The sequence below is a fragment of the Podarcis bocagei genome, assembly GCF_964188305.1.
Source record: "Podarcis bocagei genome assembly, chromosome: 12".
Taxonomy (NCBI): Eukaryota; Metazoa; Chordata; class Lepidosauria; order Squamata; family Lacertidae; genus Podarcis; species Podarcis bocagei.
This window is the reverse complement of record NC_138137.1, coordinates 33132697-33145370: the sequence shown is the minus strand read 5'-3', so window position 1 is coordinate 33145370 and position 12674 is coordinate 33132697. Positions and strand designations below refer to the sequence as shown.

The 12674-nt window shown below is 45.3% G+C and overlaps 1 long non-coding RNA gene across 1 annotated transcript in view; it reads right to left on the bottom strand.

Moving 5' to 3' along the window:
- Window positions 1–6374: 6374 nt before the first annotated feature.
- Window positions 6375–12674, bottom strand: part of LOC308570310 — a 54835-nt gene continuing 48535 nt past the window's right edge. The window contains exon 2 of the long non-coding RNA XR_014001110.1: window positions 6375–7273. This is a non-coding gene — a long non-coding RNA (uncharacterized lncRNA). The remainder of the gene's footprint in view (window positions 7274–12674) is intronic.

The window sequence follows — 12674 nt, the reverse complement described above, 5'->3', positions numbered from 1 at the left end:
CGCAAATCCACGGGTTAGGGGGTGCAAATCCACGGGTTAGGGGGCGCAAATTACTTGCCTTGCCCCGGGTGCGGACAACCCACGCTACGCCACTGATCCAGGGTGTGCCACACCCCTGGCCTTGCCTCACTGACCACACGCCACCCCACCCTCATCCTTTTCTCTGACTGAAATGTGTCCTTGAATTGTGATGATATCTCTTTTTTGTTCATTTCTTGCTTGGAGAGTTGTGACTGTGTCTGGAACCTTTTGACTTGTGTAGTTGTGAAGTCTTCTTCTTCTTCTTCTTTGGCAATCACTTGTAGCCACGTAAGATTGTCTTCCATGAACGCGGTCTTAACAGTGAGTCTGTAAATGACTGTGGAGGCCAATTCTGGATCCACACATCCTTCCACAGTGGGGACATAGGTTTCTGGGTGGGAGTTGATCATGGTGAGGGTTTGCCAAGTGTGCCTTCCTCATAGCACGCTTCTCCCTTTAGTTCTGAGTTCGAGCGTCTTCAAAGCCCATGACACCTTTGGTAAAGGCTGTTCTCTAATTGGAGCGTTAGCAGGCCAGGGTTTCCCAGTTGTCGGTGTTTATGCTACATTTTTTTAGATTTGCCTTGAGAGAGTCTTTGAACCTCTTTTGTTGACCAACAGCATTACACTTTCCATTTTTAAGTTTGGAATAGAGTAGTTGATTTGGAAGATGATATTCAGGCATCCGGACAACACGACCAGTCCAACAAAGTTGATGTTGAAGAATCATTGCTTTAACACTGGTGATCTTTGCTTCTTCCAGTACATTGGCCTGTCTTCCCAAGTGAAGTGTAAAAAATTTCATTGATGGAATCTTTAAAGGAGTTGGATCCTCTTATAGACTTAAGGAGGTACCCCTCACAAACCTCTTAAGCAATTTCTCTACATACAAACGAAACCATTTTTTAGCAGAATTAGCTTTCTGGCGGCTGGCACAGCAGATCTGTTTTGAAATTAAATGTTAGAAACGATTTTACTGAGGAACTGCTTAAGGTAGCTGCACACTGCTGAATCCCATTGTTTCCTAATATGCCTCAGGCATAGTGTCATTCCTGGCCATTTGTGGGGGTGGGGAATGGTGGCTTCAAGTGAGGACCACCATTATTTCCCCCTCAGAATGTACTGAGATAATGCTCCAGGCTGAGGCATTATTGAGAGCCAGTGTGGCGTAATGGTTAGAGTGTTGGACTATGTCCTGGGAAACCAAGGTTCGAATCCCCATTCCGACATGAAGTTCACTGGGTTACGTTGGGCCAGTGACCATCTCTTAGCCTGACCTACCTCAGAGGTTGTTGTGAGGCTGAACTGGGGAGGAAGAGAAACATCTACACCACCTTGAGCTCCTTGGGGGGGAAAGGCAGTATATAAATGTAATAAATAAAAAATATTTTTTTAAAAAATGGCTGCCACCAGGTGACAGCTGACTTAAGAAGTGCTGTTGCTGCTACCGCCTCAGGGACAGCAGAAAACAAACAACCTTGCTTTGACTACTCCATTTCCCCTGGTAAGCCCACCCACCCCCTTCCCAGCAACCAAAAGGACCCTAAAAAATTGCCACCATTTTTACTTCCACAGTAAAACTCATTGAAAGCCCCCCCCCCCAATGCACTAATGCCAGAACTAACGTTGTTGTTTGAGTAAAGTTAACACTAATGCACTGCCCAACAGGCAGCAGTAGCATTTCCTATCTACAGTGGCACCTCGGGTTAAGAACTTAATTCGTTCTGGAGGTCCGTTCTTAACCAGAAACTGTTCTTAACCTGAAGAGCCACTTTAGCTAATGGGGACTCCCGCTGCCGCCATGCCGCTACCGCACGATCTCTGTTCTCATCCTGAAGCAAAGTTCTTAACCTGAGGTACTATTTCTGGGTTAGTGGAGTCTGTAACCTGAAGCGTATGTAACCCGAGGTACCGCTATATTTGCTTTCTTATTTATGTATTAATTCATTGCATTCATTGCAATGCCATCTTTTCTTCCGAGGAGCTTCAGAGGGTGTGCCCATGGTTCTCCCTTTCCCTGTTTTACCCTCACAATAACCCTGTGAGATAGGTAGACAGCAAGTAGCCCAAGATCGCCCAATGAATTTCATGGCTGAGTGGGGATTCAAGCCCTGGTCTCCCGGGTTGTGGTCGGCACCCTCCTAGTTGCACCTCACTAGTTTTCTGGGCAATGACGTCTCTTGCAGGGACATGGCAGGTAAGGCCCACGAGGAAACACAATCTGGACAAGTGTTAGAGTACTCATGAGAGCAGAACATATACTTTTATACAGCCGCTTAACTGCGTAAAAGAGGGATTCTGTGCATCAGTCCTGCGTCAAGTGGCTCAAGTGATCATCTGCGTGTTTTCTTCTCCAGAAAATCCTCTTTACTACAGCCGTGCAATGAATGCAGCTGGTTCAGCTTGCTTTACACTTCCAAGTGTCAGAGCCCAAAATAGCCCCAATTATACGCTAAGGGGAGTCAGTTGCTTAAACAGGGCCAAACTACATGTTTCTGCTAATTGCCTTTTTTTGAACATGTGCCCAACACCTGTCAGGAGCCCTTTTCAACAAAAAGCAGGGCGTGTGACGAGGTCCATGGCATAGGGAACATTGTGGGGTGGGTGGATTAACCCTGAAGGTGCTGAGGAAAATATCAGTTTGGGAAGGTGATGGGGTGAGCAAAACTGTGCAGGAAATGTTTTTAAAGCTCTGTCTCTATGCTGTGGTCCTGATCCACATCACTCCCCCCTCCCCTGCTGCTATTCCTAGTTTCCAAGAAGTAAGTCTTGTGCTTATTTCTGACTGAATACTTTGCAAAACATGTTGGGCTTTAACAGAGCATCTTTGGCCAGTTGAAATGCAAACCTTCAGTTTTTAATTTGAAATGCAAACGATCAATCTTGCAAAGGAATGCTACCATTTAGATTGATGTAGGAACCCCGTCAAAGAAAAGTATCAAGCTTTTGCTTGATTATTTCCCATCTTCTCTGACTTCCTTCTAGGATAACCTGTACCAAATAAACTTGGAAGCCTCACTATTACCTCATTCACCCGCCAGAGCAAGGAGGCTCTGTGACTTGCCCTGATGATCTGGAAGATAAGGCCATCACTCCACCTCTGAAAAAAATTCCTGAACTGTGCTCTCCAGCACGCCTCCACCACTTGGGTGTCTTATACTAGGTTGTCATGGACAGGCTGGATGCAGAAGAGTGGTGGGAGGCAGCAGCTGGGGAACCCCAGGAGAAGAAGACCCCAGAGCCAGGGGATTGGTGGTGGGATGACAATGAGTGGACAGAGTGAGAAGAGAAGGAAGACTGGGAGGAGGAGGTGTCAGAAGCTGAAGGGGTACAGGGTTTGGTGAGCAGGAAGAGGCTGTTGCAGAGAGCAGTCCAGAAGTGGAGGCAGAAGAAGAGGCTGGGTGTGGGGCAGGAGATAGAGAGGAAGGCTGCTGAAGAAGCCAGAGAGTCTCCTTCTCCTGCTGTGATCAGCTCCCCTCCCCTCTGGTCCCCAAGAACCTGCAGAGAAATGAAGAGGGCAGAGTAGAAGGGGGTTGTGTGTAGGAACAGTTTGTGATTGCCTGGGAAAGACCCTGGAGAGGAGGAGCCTTAGAAAGTCAGTTCTCACAACTGTCTCATTGGAGCAAGACCTACTGGGTAGAGTTGCTGGGATCACCAGGCCTGTGCTGTTTGGGTTTCTTGAATGAATGAATGAATAATATTTATAATGCACCCATCTGGCTGGGTTGCCCCAGCACCTCTGGGTGGCTTCCAACACATGTTAAAAACATAACAGAACGTCAAAGATTTAAAACTTCCCAATACAGGGCTGCCTTCAGATGTCTTCTAAAAGTTTTGTCGTTCTTTATCTCCTTGACATCTGATGGGAGAGCAGCCAGCATCTGCCAAGAATGCTGCTGCTGCCATAGTTAAGCCCATCCCTCCTACAAACTTTTTAATTATTTCGTCTCTTGAAAAATTGCCAGTGTGCCCATTGGAGGGGTGGGAGGAACAATTTGCTCAACTATGCCCTTACCCACACTGCAGTTAAATTGCCACAAATTAAGGTTTACCCAGGAAACGCTGCTCAAATGCAATGGACCAGCAAGGACATTGTGTGCCACTCTGTAGAAAAGTGAGCAACATTCCAAAGGACGGCAATTCCACTGGAAAGGACCAGGATGAGAGCAACCCAGGGCAATGCTGCCATGGCAAGGAGACAGGCAGTGGACTCTTCCTGGTGGAGTTTCAGACATAAGCTTCCTGATGCAGGAAGGAGCCATGCTAGTTTGTCACCCAGATCACACATGTGGGGCGCTTCCAAACTGTTGATATTTTGGCGTCAGATTCAGTCACACACTGGCAAAATCAGGCTGCGCAGTTGTAGTAGATTGAGAGCTCTTGCCCAAAAACCCACCTTCCCCAAAGACTGGGCTTCCTTTGCAGTAGGGAGAGTGATGGGGGAATACACCAGGAAGGCTTTCTTTGATGGAAATACCCCGAGATCTACGGATAAAGGGTGGTGTACAAATTTAATAAATATTAAACAATAACACTCCCCCCACAAAGAGACCTGAAAGAATGCATATTAAATTGTCGACGTTATCCACTTTCCCTGCAAAGAAATCAGGATAAATACTCAATGAACAGAATCTGAAGGGCTCAGCATACCTTGTCACCTTTTATTGATTTATTTCACAAGGTTTAATATACCGCTTAAACAGGGGGAAAATCCTGAAGTGGTTTATAGCAACAAAATAAAACATATGCAAGAAAGTACTTATAACGAATACTTTAAAAAACAAGTAGACGTAATGTAAAATAAGGGTAAAAATCAACAGTTTTAAAACAAATATTAAATAAAATTACATTATCTGGGTAAACAAGAAAGTTTTTAGCATGCGTTGGAATCAGTACAGCAAATGTGCTTGCCAAACAGGGGTGCCGACTTGCCCCCCACATTGAGGGGGGCTGGGATGGGTGGAGAGCGTAAATTGGAGAGCACCCAGCAGTGGCGGGGGATGTCAGCCCCCTCAATTTTGGGGGGGGCCCTCAGCCCCTTGCCCACCAATATTGAGGGGGCTGAAGCCCCTTCCACCCTCTACAGTTGGTGCTCCTGTTGGCTAACATTTATAGGCATGGAATTCCAGAGATTAGGTGCTGCCCAACAAAAGGATGAATTCCTTGCAATTGTAGGGTTGTTTAGTTGTTTGTGGTCTGTTCTACACATTCAACACAATGCAGAGCAGTAATATGCTAGCGGTATTGGGGGCATGGAGCTGGCTAGAGTGGACTGCATAACATTAGGCCGCAAGTGGGGGATCTCATTTTTGAATGCTTCCGCTTTGGTAAAAGAAAAGAAATCCACAAAAATAGAAAACCAGCACAACAGGAAAGGGCTAGAATACTTCTCTCTAATGTGATAGTCTTCTATTCATAGTTTGTTGTTTACATGGAGAACTATTTGAAATCAGAATGCCACCCCTCCTCCTCCTGTAGTCTACAGTGGTACAGTTCAGCCTATTGCTTCAGCATTCTATCTCTCATTACTCTCCTATGGAAGAGGGGCTATGGAATCTCCACAAACATTCACACACCATCAGAAAAGCAGCACTGGCATACATCGCCCCATTTTTTAAAACCCAGTTTGGCCACTTGTTTTCCCATTGGCATGGTGTATCTGTGCCTGGAACTTCATATATTACATGTGTGCCAGCTTGCATGTGTGCCAATGTTCAAGGTGCAGGAGAACAATACACATGGGCTGGAGAGTGCTAAAAAGTGAAAGTTCAAACCCATTTTTCAACTGCTTTTCCAAGCACCTTAATCTCAAAATGCACCCTTCAGAGATGCGTTGATCTTCTTCTCCTCCTTTTTTTAAAAATGAACAAAATTATGAAAAGTCAGCAGTGTTAACAGATAAAGGAATAAACAGGTCAGAGGCACAAAATGTGCTAGAGGGCATCCTGAGTTTTGATATGGCTGGCTTTTGACTTTCAAGGAGTTCCTCTGCCCGCCTGGGGAGGGCTGGGGGTGGGGTGTGCCACTCAGTGACTAATCCTTTGGCCACTGGCTCACACAAACATGTTTTTAAGCTCTTTGTGCAATCGGCAGGGAAGGAACACGTTGTTCTCTTTGGCACCCGCCCAATATAACTTGTGAGAATGGAAGAACAATGCCAAGCAAGAAACGACAGCTTCTGCAACGGGCTCTGCAAAGCGGAGCAATGTATGTTTACCAAGCATTAGCATCTCAACCTTCCCACCCCCAAATAAGGGATGGAAAAAGAAATAGAAAGCGGAACAAGGCAGAAGCGGCAGCTTCTGGCAGAGAACTTGTTTCCTCCTCCTGAAGGTTATTTTCAGCAGTTTTGCAACTTGTATTTACAGCATTGTCTTTTGGATCGCTCCCTGTTCACCTGACAAAAGAGTCTGCCGCTGATTTAAACCACTCAATTAATTTCCATGTGTCTGGAGCTAAGAGACACCAATGGGAGGCAGGCTTAACTTTCCCTTTTTATGCTCGCAGCCTCAAAACAGCTGGAATAATCTTCCGGCTTTATTGAAACGGGCTCCCATATTGCCAAACATTAGGACACCCTTAATCCTTCCGTTTTAAAAAGGCTGGCTGTGCCGCATAAACAGAAGCTGCATGGCTGTTAGGGACAGCTCTGAGGCCTTTTCCTTCTGTTTACACATGCAGGATTTCAGCTGCTACCACGCATAGTTGGGATGAGACACTGAAAAGAGGGGGGCGGATTTAAGCAGGGAAAATTGGTTCTGGAACCCTGCATCCTCAGGATTTCAGGCTGGGTTCCCTCCAATTGAAGTCAAGTCAAGGTTCTCCAAGGGGACAGTGCTGTTGTTGTTTCTAAGAAGGGGAAATGATTCCTAGGGGAATATGAAACACTTTCCTGACCAAGTGGTGGTGGTGCTGTTGTTTAGTCGTTTAGTTGTGTCCGATTCTTCGTGACCCCATGGACCAGAGCACGCCAGGCACTCCTGTCTTCCACTGCCTCCCGCAGCTTGGTCAAACTCATGCTGGTAGCTTCGAGAACACCGTCCAACCATCTCGTCCTCTGCCATCCCCTTCTCCTTGTGTCCTCCATCTTTCCCAACATCAGGGTCTTTTCCAGGGAGTCTTCTCTTCTCATGAGGTGGCCAAAGTATTGGAGCCTCAGCTTCAGGATCTGTCCTTCCAGTGAGCACTCAGGGCTGATTTCCTTAAGAATGGATACATTTGATCTTCTTGCAGTCCATGGGACTCTCAAGAGTCTCCTCCAGCACCATAATTCTAAAGCATCAATCTTCAGCGATCAGCCTTCTTTATGGTCTAGCTCTCACTTCCAGACATCACTACTGGGAAAACCATAGCTTTAACTATATGGACCTTTGTTGGCAAGGTGATGTCTCTGCTTTTTAAGATGCTGTCTAGGTTTGTCATTGCTTTTCTCCCAAGAAGCAGGCGTCTTTTAATTTCGTGACTGCTGTCACTATCTGGAGATGGGTGGGAGCAGAGGGAAAAGTGAGCGGAGTAATGAAGGCAAGTTTTTCTTTTGTACAGTAGTCTAGTTTCTACACACACACACACACACACACACACACACACACACACACTGCACACCCTTTTCTATCCTCCATCCAGCAAGAGGCACTAACACATGGCAACCGGTCTAAAGCACCGAAGGAGAGTACAGAGCAGGGCTGTTGAGGGGTGTGCCCTAGGGAGACAAGGTGTGGCTGACAGGCGAAGCCCAGGGAGGGCAAGATAGGCAGGTCTGGAGGTCCGCATTTGGCTCTGATGCCTGAGGTTGCCCACCCCTGTATTAAATGAACGTGAACTTACGGTACCCAGGATGCTACATAACCACTTGGAGGAATGGTATTTACAAGAAAGGTCTTGCCCATTTTGATTGTTGGTCCTGTAAATAGATTGAGGGAATCATAAGAACATAAGAGGGCCCTGCTGGGTCAGATCAAAGGTCTATCTCGTCCAGTATTTTGTTGTCATATTGGGCAACAAGTTGCCTTTCTTGCCAGCATACTAGAGGCTCATCTGGGATTGCAAGTGCCATCCTGTGGCTGGCAGAACTCTCCGCCAGCAAAGCAGCATTCATGCCACTTTCAGTGGCCTCTCAGCTGAACTTTGGCCAACTTTGGGGTTCCCTGTCCTTTTGCAGAGTTTGTTGCAGAAACCAAATCGCTGGCTACAAAGGAGCATAAGAATCTGCCTTGTACAAGCTCAGAACATTAGTCTGTCTACAGTGACTGCTAGCAGCTCATCAGGGTTTTAGGCAGGACACAACCTGAGTGCTACCTGGAAATTCCAGGGATTGGACTTGAGAGCTTCTCCTTGCAAAGTAGATGGTCTGGCACTAAGCTTCTGAATCAGGTCAGCGTTCTGTCCTCCTAGATACTCTTGCAGAAGCTGACAACTATTTGTTCTCTTCTTCAAGAGTTTTGGTCTGTCTCAGTTTGAGATCATCTGTCCTATATAATAGAAGGCATATTAATCATTATTGCCACTCTCTTCTGTCGGCTCTGGTACACAAGGAATGATAACAATACAACAAAAGTACTTATTTTAGCCTGAGGCTGCCAGGCATGTCAACAACTTAGCTAAATATATAGAGAGAACAAGCCTTCCTGCCAGGAGAAATCAGAACAGGGAGGAACTCCTTTGAAAATCTTTGCTTTCTACAAAGGGTAGACCCCTGCTTTTTTATGAAGAAGAAGGGAAGGCCCTGTAATGCCTTGCTGACAGTAATCTGTGGAGATGGTGATTTAAAGGCAAGACTCATTTGTACTTCTCGATGCCTGGGTGGAATATAGGTTATCTGAGAATGAATCAAGGAGAGAGAAATTATGAGGCACCCTTACCATTAAATACAGTGCAGCACACCAGTCTGAATTAGTGAATTGGGGCATTTTCAGACAACCGGCTTATTAAGCATCAATCCTGATTTGTTTACAAGGCATTTAGATGATGTTATCCCACACTTTCCCATGCATTTCCTCGACATTTTCCTTGCTGCAAGACTTTCAGTCTTTTGGGGAGGAAGGTTTGTTGTACAAGACCTCTTAGTCAACTTTAATTGCACAACCTGAATTTGCTGGTATGTTATTGAATCCCACCTGAAAATGTTCAGAAGTGGTCTTGGATCCTTTTTAAGTTGCTAAATAATGTAAATGAACATGCTCTTTAAAAACCCTTTCAGCATTTTAGCTGGATTTGATGTTCTTCTTGTATGTTGGCTGTGACTCCTTGAGGATGCACATGCTCAGAAGCAAAAGATTCCTATTCTGAACTAGCAGCAAAGTGTTTCCATATAATATCTTTCCTTTTCTGTGATTAGTTTCAAAGAGTATTACTTCCCTTTTACCCAGTTAAATAAATCTTGGTATGTTGTTGTAGGGAAGAAAAAAGAAAAACAAGAGTCTTGTGGCAGCTTAAAGAATAACAGATTTATTGCAGCTTTGCCTTGTGTGGAATAGAGCCAGCTTTGTTACTGAACTGGAACAAAGAGGGACAAATAAAGGGTGGATAGAAAATGGACGGAAAGTTAGAACACATTAGGTGAACTGGTCCCCAAATTAACATATATATTGTCAGTGCTATTTTTCTAGAAAAAGAGGTGACAGAACTCATCATGAAACGCCTCCCTTGTTCTCTTAGAACGCAAATGGTGCACACCTGAGAGGTGCTGGAACTGAGTTCTGGAAAAAAGCCCTATATATTGTTATGAGTTTTTTGGAAGTAGGCTGTATGCTGAGACCCTTCTAACCCTTGGATCCAGCAAGTGGTGAGGTGATTGCCTGGGTGATGGGCCATTAGGGGGAACAAAGGAATGGGGCTCTGTGTGAAATGGCAAATGGGTTGGGGCATCCTCCCCCAACTCACAGATAGTTAGAAAGACAGAGCCAGAGTTTAGAGTTGTAAGTGGCAATGATGCGAGCTAGAGAAAAAGCAGCAAGCTGAAGAGAGAGTCAGAGTGATGTTTGATTTCTGTTTGAATTCAAGGCTTTGACTAAGGGAGAAACAGGACCCTTTTGGGGTGTTAAGACTGGGAAACCTTCCATCGCTGCCTCAGGTTGCATATATGTGTAAATAAACCATATGTCAAAATGACACCCTAGTCTCTGCTGTATCTCATCCCCAAAGGGAAACAGGAACCCGGGGAAAGCGCCTGGAATCCCTGGAATCTCACACCACAATACGCTTCCCAGGGTACTGGCAGTGGAGACTGGTGGATTGGGGCGAGTGGGGTTCTGCCTTACCAACTTCAGTCTACCCTCAGCTATCCAAGCACTCCTTTTACAGGTGAGAGGATCTTTTGTTTTCTTTCTGCCCCATTGGAAGACATGGGGCTATAGCAGACAAGAAGGCAAAGTCCCACAATTTAAAAGAAAAGCTCTAAAGAGAGAGGTTTCTGTGAGCATATCTGCGCAGCCTGAAATACAACATCAAAATGCAGTGCAGCGTTGTTGTTTTTTCTTTTTTGAAGAGGAGATTGAAAGCTTGTTCCGCTTCTATAACACATCTCCTCCTCATTTTGAATCTCGATTTCTGGGCACACCTGTATCAAGCAATGCAAAAGTCCTGCTAGCTTTGGCACAAGAAAGAGGCAGAAGGTTACCTACCAAAACCACATGGTAGCTCCGTTTGTCACGTTCGATGGAGGCTGCGTGCGACTTCTGGGTTTGCCAAAAGCTTCAAGAGACACACACAGAGCTTCTGCTCAATCAATGAGTCATTGAACTACCCACTAGGTACTTTTGCGCTTCAAGCATGGTATTATTTTTCATAGCTCTAACTTCACTGTGGTGTGGCTGCCTCACACTCCCTTATTGACTGAACCAAGAAAAAACTACTATATTTTCACAGTACACCCTCGGTTATTTCCCAATGGGCAGCAACACTGATGACAAAAGAATGACTCTAAAGATAAACCTTTGAATTGCCCTATATATATATATTTTTTTAAAAAAACATGGCTATATCAAGTGCTTCATTCTCTAATTGTTGGTTTTGGGGCCCTGACTCTCATATAGAATTATGGGGTCCTTGCATTGAGATGTTAGGCTTTCTTCCATCACTGTTGTGAAACTTACAGCAGGTGGCGGTGATTTCTAGGTTATGGAGAATGGGGCCAAATGAAAGATCCTTGCAATGCAATATTATAGGAATACACTCATTACAACAAGCTCAGAAGCCTCTGAGATTGCCGTTCAGGGATGAGTACACTGTGGTCCTCCAAAGGGTGGTGGACTATAACTCCCAAGATCCCTGGCTACTCTGGCTGGAGCTGATGGGAGGAGCTGGAGCCCAACAACGTCTGGAGGGCCACAGATTCCCCTTCCATGGTGTAGTCAGACATTTGTAAAGTGGCAAAAATATATTCATTTCTGGATATTCAGTTTGGGAGGAGCAATATGGACTTGGTTCCATTGCTGCACCTGGAAATGCAAGTTTTAGGGGTAGGCTGAAGTGCTTTATATAAATGTTTTCTTGTGAGAAAGCTCCAATCCACACTTTGAAAAAAAGTATTTGTTCTAACAAGGCTATTTGTCTGGAAATTGATGAAAGTCATTCAGTTGCCCCCGAAGAAGGCTGCAATGTGACATTATGGTAAGCCATGGTTTATTGTGATGGGAATGAGCCAACACACTCTCCCCAGTCCACAGACTTAAGGACTCCCCACTTTCATCTTCCTGGCATGGCTACCAGCAAAAGTTTCCTGATTAATTACAGTTTAGGATTCTGCTTGAACCCCAAAATGTGGCTAATCTTAACTATGGTTTGTTTGAAACAAGCCAGCTCTATAAACTAGTTCGAAGATGGTTTGTTTCAAATAAAGTTTGATTTAAAAAAGGACTAAATAAAGTTTGTTGGGTTCAGATGACACAGCAAGCTGTGGTTAATCAAACATGCAAGTGGAAACTTCTAAACCTCTCCACGTGGATGGGAAACATTCACCCAGGAAGTGACTAGACTACCGTAATTTCTGTCATGCTGAATAATGGTTTACAACCACCAGAGAGCCCTATGAATCAAAAGACATTAGGCATATTGGCTGACATCTTAACCTGCAGCTTTGAATGTGGCTGGCTCTGAATGTTGTTCTGTTTGTTTGGGCAGGGAGTGGTGGTCATCGGCTCATTATCCAGCGGGGAGCACATTGATGTAGGGTTGCCACCTGCTGAATACAAGTCAAGGTACCAATTTGAATTCAGTTAATAAGTAGTATGGGCAACATGGCTTTAGCCTGACAGCATGGTTTAGCCCATGGGTAGGCAAACTAAGGCCTGGGGGCCAGATCCAGCCCAATCACCTTCTAAATCCGGCCAGCAGATGGTCTGGGAATCAGCGGGTTTTTACATGAGTAGAATGTGTGGTTTTATTTAAATGCCTCTCTGGGTTATTTGTGGTGCATAGGAATTCATTCATTCCCCCCCCCCCAAAATATAGTCCAGCCCGCCACAAGGCATGCAGGACAGTGAACTGGCCCCCTGCTGAAAAAGTTTGCTAAATAGGAACAAGGTGGCCCCCAACTAAAGCTCAGGATTCTGTACCATAGATTCGCTCTCTGGCCTTGGGCATTTTTGTGGGGTGTGAAACACAGAGCAGTCAAATACAACATTCCTAGAGTGGACGTCTAGGGGATGTCTGGACCAG